The sequence below is a fragment of the Hordeum vulgare genome, chromosome 5H (genome assembly GCF_904849725.1).
Source record: "Hordeum vulgare subsp. vulgare chromosome 5H, MorexV3_pseudomolecules_assembly, whole genome shotgun sequence".
NCBI lineage: Eukaryota > Viridiplantae > Streptophyta > Magnoliopsida > Poales > Poaceae > Hordeum > Hordeum vulgare.
In genome coordinates, this window is record NC_058522.1 from 465426642 (window position 1) to 465436609 (window position 9968).

Sequence of the window (9968 nt, forward strand, 5' to 3'; positions counted from 1 at the left end):
AGCCAAGGTTGAGTGGATTCCCAAGGACACTACTAGCACTACCTCATCTAGTATTACAACAACTCCAAGGATTCCCATAAAGCTAATGTGGATCCCCAAGAGGAGGGGTGACTCGGCCAATGAAATTCACTCTTATTCATTTTGGCAAGAACTATATGCAGTCAACCTCAACTATATGCATTATTTCAGGGAGTCACACATTCCCTCAAAGGTAAGCAAGGGACAAGGTACTTGATGTATCTTTGGACATCATCCCACATGTGCTTCACTACATGTCCATAGATATCTTGCATATGTTCCTTGTGTTTGGGACTAACCCATGTAGATGAGAAGAGTAAGAAACAACAAGGATTGCTCCCAACTCAAGATGATCTTCATCAACATTGAGCATCGACCACTACTTCACCTACTTCAAGTCTTCTATGACAAAGCCAAAGGTTAGTTTATCCCTCTTAGGGGGATGTCATATCAAGGGGGGGCTTTACTCTAAATCTTGAGTATAAGCATCTCCTAAGGATATGAACACATTAATACTTTATGTAAAAGTGGTAACCCCACTTGTGCTTAAACGATGAGTATGATCCATGGTCAAGTATTCTTACTTGACTCCTATGTCAATATACTCATATATAGATGACTTCGTCATCACCAAAGTGGTTGATAGATGCTAGGGTATTTGTGCATGTTCACTTTGTTTTGCCCATCATCTTATTGTGTGAGCATGTTGGTCTGCATATTTTTCTCATGCGAGGACATCCAATTGTTGTTATTTGGCCTTTTGATTTATCTTGTGCCAATTGGATGAAAAAGAATGCTTAGGACCCTCCTCTAGCTATCTATGCTTTCTCGTATCAAGTTCTATTCATGCTTAATCACAAAACTTGAACAAGCACTTATCGATCCCTCTGTGTGAAGGAGCATTCAGAGTCCCGTATCGACAAAGGCTGCATTCCAAAACCCCTTTGAGAATCTCGGTGAAACCAATCCCACAAACTCGGTTCCACCTAATTCCCAAAGCTGACCAGTGTTTTCCATCTCGGTTACACCGAGTTTCCATGTCAACTGACAGTAGAGGAACTCGGTGACACCAAAATTGTAATATTGGTAACACCGACACGAACGGGTATAAAATATGGCGGACCGAGCATTTTCAAATTACTCTTCAAACGCCTCGACCCCAAACCCTAATCTGCCGCACCTCGACCCCTGGTCGTCGCCTTTGTATCCCCTAGCACCTCTACCGTTGGGATTCACCGCCATCGACAAATTCTTCGCCGCCTTCACCGCCGTAGTCAGACCGCCACCAAGCTAGGGTACGAATCCGCCTTCTCTTGCGCTCCATTGTCCCAATTCATGCGCATTAGAAATTTTTATCCATAATCCACCATGTGCAAACCCTCCTATCAACCAGAAGATCCCGTAGCATAGAGAACAATGAAATTTTAGATCTGATCCCCCACAGCATGCATCTCGCTGATACCGAGTGGGTGAAACCGGTTCCACCGATTTCTGTTTTAGGGTTCATGAGAAACATCTTGGTGAGACCGAGTAGTTCTTTTTGATGACACCGAAAAGAGTGTCAAGTCGCTGTTGGCCATTGAGTGTCCATTTCGAGTGTGCGCTGAGTAGGGCCATGATAGGGCCATGATACGAGGTTGCGCTGAGTAGTGTTCGAGGCTTGCCAACGAAATATGGACCATTCAATCAACATTAACATGAGCACGATCCAACCTACACCTCGTATATGTACGACCCGCAACCTTTTTCTCCCACGTCTAGAAACACCCCTTGTATCTATTGTCAAGCAACATGCAAACATCCATAGCTTCTCGAAAGGCTTGTATTTGGGCATTGCTACACCTACCGATCCCCTCATGCTCGTGTGGACACAACACTTCGTTGAAACGCTACACAACCAAGGAAGAGCGCTCAAAGTGCTAATATTTTTCAAAACACTCCAAGTCTAGTGTCTCAAATGGGTCTAGGCCTCCCCATAAACACATGCCATTCTTCATTTTTCGTGGCATTTTTCCTATAGTACTTGATCTTACTAGAATGACTACAGTTTTCTTGGTTCCCCTCATGCTCCAAAAATCAAATATGTGCATGTTTGACTAAGTTTTAGAAACAAATATCAAAATATACAATACCAAATTTATATTATTAGATCAATCATGAAAAATATTTTCATATTTATCAATTTTTTATTGTAGGTATTGATATTTTATTCTACAATTTTGGTCGAACATACACAATTTTGACTTGCACGAATATCGACACATCTTATATTCTTAAACAGAAGAAGTATGCTACTGTTAAATACAACAATTAGTTCTAATTTATTTTATACCTTAAAATTATATAAATTCATGGATGTTATTATACACATGAATATTTTTTTGTTCCATATCTTTTTTAAAGATGAAGTTATTTTACAAATATATGCACTCTATTTCGCATATAATAAGATTTTTGAAAATAAGCATACTTGTTTTTTGAAACTCCCAAACATATATTACATATTATTTTGTGGAACATTCATATTTTTTCATGCAATTTTATAATTATCCAGGCATTTTATTTGTAATACACTAACTTTATTTTGTTACATGTGAATATGGTTTACATCAATCTATAATATTTTCTTATAACTAATTTATAAATAAGATAAGTGAAATAAATATTCCGAAAAAGTGAAATAATTATATTTCTATATTTTTATAAATATAGAAAACATATTGTGGCTTCATCAACCCTCCTTAGTAGGCCATAATTAGGGCCTGTTGATTGAAGCATTAATTGTTGGGCTAGAGAAATGTCTAAGAATTATCAGGTATCGCGCGATGGGCACGCCCATGTCTCAGATCGTGGCATTTTTCCTATAGTACTTCAAATTCTGAAACATTTTCTTTACATTCTAGAACATTTTTTCAAATTCTGAAACATTTTTGAAAATCCAGAACAATTTTGAAACTAAAACAAAAAAATAATAAAGAAAACAGAAAAAAAAGAAAAACCGGTTTAGGAAATCTTCTAAAAAGTTCCCTCAACCTGAAAAATCTAATTGGAAACCTCTAGAAGGTTTCCAAAACCGGCACCACTGAAATGGTTAAACGGGCCGGCCCAATCGTGACGACCGCTCGATCTTCCTATGCGAAGGTGCGGCATTTAGACACAACGCGTCCACCGGCCGATTATTCCTGAAACGACGTTCGAGTTTCTGAAACAATCACTTTGTTGCAGATTTTTTTTCTTCGTGCACGCTTCGGCTTGGCACCCGGTAATTCCTGAGACAACGCTCGAGTTTCTGAAACAATCGCTTTGTTACAGTTTTTTTTACGCGCGTTTCGACTGGGCATCCAGTAATTCCTGAAACAACGCTCGACTTTCTAAAACAATCGCTTTGTTGCAAAAAAAAATCGTTCCTCTTTCTGCAACAGTGACCGTGTTGCAGAAACAACAAAAGAAATAACACACTACGCATACGAACGTGTGTGACCAAGCATGGATCAAGCGATCCAACGGTGGCGCGGGTGGCGGAGCTCTCCGCGCGATCAGTCGGTAGAGCGTTAGCGTTTTCCTATCTTTTTTCAAATTCCGGAACATTTTTTCAAATGTCAGCAAATTTTTTCAAATTCCGGAATATTTTTTCAAATTCCAGAGCATTTTTTCAAACTCCGAAACATTTTTTAAAATTCCACAAAAAAATTTCAAACTCCGAAACATTTTTTCAAATTCCAGAATATTTTTTTCAAATTCTGGAACATATGTTAATTCCGAAACATTTTTTCAAATCCCAGAATATTTTTGCAAATTCCGGAACATTTTTTCAAAGTTCGGTATATTTTTTCAATTCCGGAACATTTTTTTAATTTCTAGAACATTTTTCCAAACTCCGAAGAAATTTTTCAAATTCAGAAAAATTCATTTACATTCTGGAACATTTTTTCAAATTCTGAAACATTTTTTGAAAATCCAGAACAATTTTGAAACTGAAACAGACTAAAGAAAACAGAAAAAAGAAAAGAAAAACGGTTTAGGAAATCTTTTAAAAAGTTCCCTAAACCTGAAAAATCCAGTTGGAAACCTCTAGAAGGTTTCCAAAACCGGCAACACAGAAATGGTTAAACGGCCGGCCCAATCGTGTCGACCGCTCGATTTTCCTATGCGAAGCTGCGGCATTTTGACACAACGCGCGACAAATAGTATTTCAAAGCGAGCGATGAGTTTGGGGCCAGCCTGTGAGCGTTTTTCACTTATCCTGATTTTAGGAACTTTCTCCAGAATTGGTTTTTTCTGGTTTTGGAAAACATCCTTGAACAATTTTTGTTCTTTTTTTCTTTGCTGTTTCTGTTTCAAAAAATGTTCTAGATTTTCAAAAAATGTTCTTGATATTTTAAAAGCTTTTTGAATTTCCAAACTATGTTCTGCGAATTCGGAATATAATTTATTTATTTATTTTAGAAAATATTGGTTTCCCAATAAAAATCCTAGCGTTTGCAAAATGTTCGGAATTTTCAAAAGTTGTTTTTCAAATTGGATTTTTTTTTGGCTATTAAGAAAGTGTTATGGATTTTGGAAAAAGTTCTCGATTTCCCAAAAATATACAGAATCTTAAAAAAAGTAGATTTTAAAAAATATTTCTTCAAATTCGAAAACTATTTTTGATTTTTATGCAAAAAATCTAAATTTCACATAGTTGCCGATTTTCATAAAAATTTATAAATTCAAATAATGTTTGGATTTTCCAAAAATGTTCTGGATGTTCAACATGTTTTATAATTTAAAAAATGTTCGAAATATCAATTGTTTTTCAATTTCCTAAATAAAATTGTGTTAAAATATTGGTCTTAAATGTTTAAAATTGTTAAAAAGTTTCGAAAAATCTTCTGCATTTTCGTACTTTATTGGTCTTAAATGTTGAAAATTGTTATTAAATGTTGGTCTGAATTGTGTTAAAATATTGGTCTAAAATGTTGATAATTGTTCCAAATTTGAAAACTTTATTATTTTTCAAACTTCATTCATGAATTCAAAAATGTTCTGGATTTTCGTAAAATTTACTTCAAATTCTAAAAATGCTTTAGATTCAAATACAGAAAGGAAAGAAAAATAAATCAAAAAAGGTAACAAAGCTGGCCAGCCCAGTCGGAGTTTTGGGCTCGGGACTTTGTGCAGTAACTAGTGTCAGATAGGAGCTCCCGTGGCTACTGTCGTAATCGTGTTTTTTTATTTAGTAATTTTATTGATAGTTTTAAAATTTTAAATACCTATACATGAAAACATAATTTTATTTTTTTAAAGTGTTCGTCGCACATTTAGAAAGTGCAGATGCATATGTATATGACATTTCTACAAATTTTCACGTGTTTTAAATAAATGTTCGTGACATTTTTGTAATATCTTATAAAATGTAACAAACATGTTTATGTAACTAAACAAGGTACCATTGAAAATCTATGTTCCATTTAGAAAAAAATTCACATGTTGAAAATAAAATATTTGCATAGTTTCAAAAATTGATGCATATCATACCCAAAAATATTCAGAAATATGTTCTAAAATAATATTTGAAAAAATGTTAATCGTGTATTTAAAGTTGGTTAGATGTAAATAAAAAATGGTTTAGATGTTTAAGATAAAAAATAGTACAAAAATAGAACACATTAATTCATTCAGCGTAGTAGTAGCTTCCGCTAGTAGCGATCCCTGTAGGTTCGATCCGGTTTCTTCAATTTTCGTTTTATTGTTCGTTGGTTTTATTTGTTTTGTCACTGTTTTCTTCAGGGATTTTTTCTTCATTTTTACTTTGGTTTTCTTTGTTTTTCCATTGATTTTTCTCTGTGTTTGTTTCTTTCTTCATTAAGTTAGTTTTCTTTGTCTTCTTCGTTTTCTTCGGTTATTTTGCTTTCTTTTGGTTCTCTGTAATTTTATTTGTTTCCTTTTTAAATTCTTGTATACTTTTTCTTGTTATGAAACATTTTTCTGATACACTTTGGACATTTCTCAAATAAATGTTGTACATTATTTTTAAATACTACTCCCTCCGTTTCATAATATAAGTCTTTTTTAGAGATTTCACTAGAGGACTACATACGATGTATGTAGACATACTTTAGAGTGTAGATTCATTCATTTTGCTCCACATGTAGTCCGCTAGTGAAATCGCTTACAAGACTTATATTTAGGAACCGAAGGGGTAGTAGTCATGCACATGCAACACACATGCAACCACAAGAATAAATTTTCACATTCAATCTACTTATGAAGCAATTTCCCCAAGAGTATGAACACATAACAGAAAAACTGTATGAGTCCCGCTACTATGAAAATATTCGTATTAAAATTATATTATTATGACTTTTTGGTTCTTGTTGTCAAGAAAAGGATGATAAAACAAATAATTTGTACAACAAAATGGGTCATTTCCTTTCAGCAATTGGAAACAATCATTAGACGTTGCCGGACATAAACTGTAGGTGAATACTCACAACATATGCCATAGGTAGGCTAAAGTCGGTGAGAACCGAAGGAACAAATGAGGGCGTTGGGAACGAGGTTGGTACAAGCATGGAAAGCATGATGTACCCAGGTTCAGGGCTCTCCATAGAGATAAGACCCCTAGTCCTGCCGGAGTGTTTGATGTGTATGAATGGATTACAATGGTGCTCCTGGAGCTGTGTTGGGAGGAGGAAGAGGGGAGCAGCCGGCTCGTCTCTGCCTCTCTCTATGTGGTTGGTGGATGTGAAGTGTTGTTCGACCGACCCTCTGCATGGAGGGTGACCGGGGGGTTTTATACACGAACCCACCGGCCTACAATATGGATAAAGGGTACAAGAGTGGGACCCGGCTGGCAACCTCGCCGGCTAACCAGGGGCCCACGAGAGTCTTGTCTTGTCGCTTGAGGGGCCCGCCGGCTGCATGGTCTCGTTTGGCTGTGGGACCCGCCGGCCGGCCAATGAAGCTCTCGCGTAAGGTTGACGCCGAGCACACGTTGTACGTCGAGCGTCGTCCAGCAAGATTCGTCATGGGCAGGTAGTACGACCGCCTCCACTGTTCCCCACGCCGAGTGTAGTAATGGAGTGGGAGTGTGACGGTTGGACACTATGCTAGGTGATGGATCAGAGCCGGGGTAGGTCAGCGGCGTGGCCGCCGATGCCCGTACCTGCCGGACACTCCGATCCAGTACCTTTGCTGACGCGTAGCTACCTTTAATCGTAAGGTCTCATCCTGACCTACGATCTGATGTGACTTGTGATCCCCGGCCGGCTATCCTACTTGGCTAGCCGGCTTGGGCATGGCTGCCTCGTTCCTAGCCGGCTGGCATGATGAGGCCGGTCAGGAAGAGGTAGCCGTCTCGACTGTATCCGGCAGGGGTTGCCTGGCTGGCCAGAGAGTTGGCCGCCTCGTCCTCCAGCCGGCAGGCACAGCCTAGCCGGCCAGAAGACTTGGGCCTTGGGAAAATGTATTTGTTCATATCCTTTGGGCAGGAAATGAAGGAGTAGGCTTGAAGAGCTTACCCCGGAGTTATCCCCCGACAGTAGTCCCCGAAGCTCGAGAGGCCTGCCGTCTGCGGACGGGCGGCCTCACCGGCTTGATGATTTGTCTTGGTATTTCTGCCGCCCCCCGCGATAAGGGATGCCGGTTCCAAAACCAGCTGGCTTCGAAGCGACGCCTCGGCTTCGTCGTAGGTCGCTTGGAAGGCGCCACGTGCCAGGCCCCGCCTGACGTAATGATGGTGATTACTGGTGACGGGACCGGGCATGAGCCCTCGGTCCCGCCACGACGCCCCTCGGCCTCCGCGCGAGAGATCCTCTGCGGATTTACTCTGCGACGGTTGGGCTTAGGGAAGCGCTACCGTCCGTAATACACGGGGTTAGTGGGGGTCCCGCGCGCACCGGATCCCCTCCCCACGACGCTTCGTGGGGTTTAAATGGGATGCGGGGGTTCCGAGGAGGCCATTCACCCCCCCTTCTCGCCCCGTATCGACGCTCTCTTCCTCCCCGAGCCCAGAGAGAAAGAGCCCGCCCTCTTTGTCTTCATCGCCTTCGTCTCCGCTGAGCCACCAGCCCTTTCGAGCTTTAGCCGCCCGCAGCCATGGCCGGCGGCTCCACATCGAAAAAGTCCTCGTCGCAAAAGTCCTCATTGCAGGGAGCCTGGCTGGGCAGCGAGATCTGCGAAGGCCACATCGAGGCGCTCCGCCATCACCGGCTGCTGCCCCCAGCCTCCCAGGTGCTGGTGCGAATCCCAGACGTCGAGACCGCTCCCACACCTGCCGTGGGAGAGGTCGTGGTCTTCAACGAGCACTTCTACGGGGGCTTCGGGCTCCCGGCGAGCGCCTTCTTCTCCGAGTGGCTTGATACGTCTCCAATGTATCTATAATTTTTGATGGTTTCATGCTATTATCTTGTCAAACTTTGGATGTTTTGCATGCCTTTTATATATATATTTTTTGACTAACTTATTAACTCAATGCCAAGTGCCAGTTCCAGTTTTTTTTCCATGTTTTTAACCCCTTTCAGAGGAGATTTTGAAACGGAGTCCAAACGGAAGAAAATCCCCGAAAAGATTTTTTTTGGAACGGAAGAAGATCGGGGAACTTGGGAGCCAAGGCAGAGGAGCCCCAGGGGCCCCACAAACCCCCACCCCGCGGCCAGGGGGGCGCCATCCAGGCTTGTGGGCCCCCAAATTCCCTTTTCCCTAGGACTTTCGCCTATATATTCCCATAAATTCCAGAAAAAATCAGGAGATCATCACAATCACTTTTCCGCCGCCGCAAGCTTCTGTCTCCACAAGATCCCATCTGGGGCACGTCCTGGTGCCCTGCCGGAGGGGGATTCGGACAGGGAGGGCTTCTCCATCAACACCATGACCTCTCCGATGATGCGTGAGTAGTTCACCATAGACCTATGGGTCCATAGCTAGTAGCTAGATGGCTTCTTCTCTCTCTTGGATCTTCAATACAAAGTTCTCCATGATCTTCATGGAGATCTATCTGATGTAATCTTCTTTTGCGGTGTGTTTGTCGAGATCCGATGAATTGTGGATTTATGATCAGATTATCTATGAATCTTATTTGAGTTTCTTCTGATCTCTCTTATGCATGATTTCATATCCTTGTAATTCTCTTCGAGTTGTGGGTTTTGTCTGGCCAACTAGATCTATGATTCTTGCAATGGGAGAAGTGCTTGGTTTTGGGTTCATACCGTGCGGTGACCTCACCCAGTGACAGAAGGGGTAGCGAGGCACGCATCTTGTTGTTGCCATCAAGGGTAAAAAGATGGGGTTTTCATCATTGGTTTGAGATTATCCCTCTACATCATGTCATCTTGCTTAAGGCGTTACTCTGTTCGTCATGAACTCAATACACTAGATGCATGCTGGATAGCAGTCGATGTGTGGAGTAATAGTAGTAGATGCAGAAAGTATCGGTCTACTTGTCTCGGACGTGATGCCTATATGTATGATCATTGCCTTAGATATCGTCATGACTTTGCGCAGTTCTATCAATTGCTCGACAGTAATTTGTTCACCCACTGTGCTACTTGCTATTTTGAGAGAAGCCTCTAGTGAACACTATGGCCCCTAGGGTCTACTCCACACCATATTTTCATCCTTACACTTTTTACTTCGTTGCACTTTCCGCCTTCAGATCTCACTTTGCAAACAATCTTGAAGGGATTGACAACCCCTTTGAAGCGTTGGGTGCAAGCTTTTTTGTGTTTGCGCAGGTACTCCGGACTTGACGAGACCCTCCTTCTGGATCGATACCTTGGTTCTCAAACTGAGGGAAATACTCACTGCTCCTGTGCTGCATAACCCTTTCCTCTTCAAGGGAAAAACCAACGCAAGCCCAGCCTCTGTCAACGTGTCAACTTCTGGCACTGTTGTCTGTGGTATAGCACAAAAATTTCTAGCGCCGTTACCGGGGAGGAAGATCAAGTCAAGAACTCATCCAAGTAGGTGTC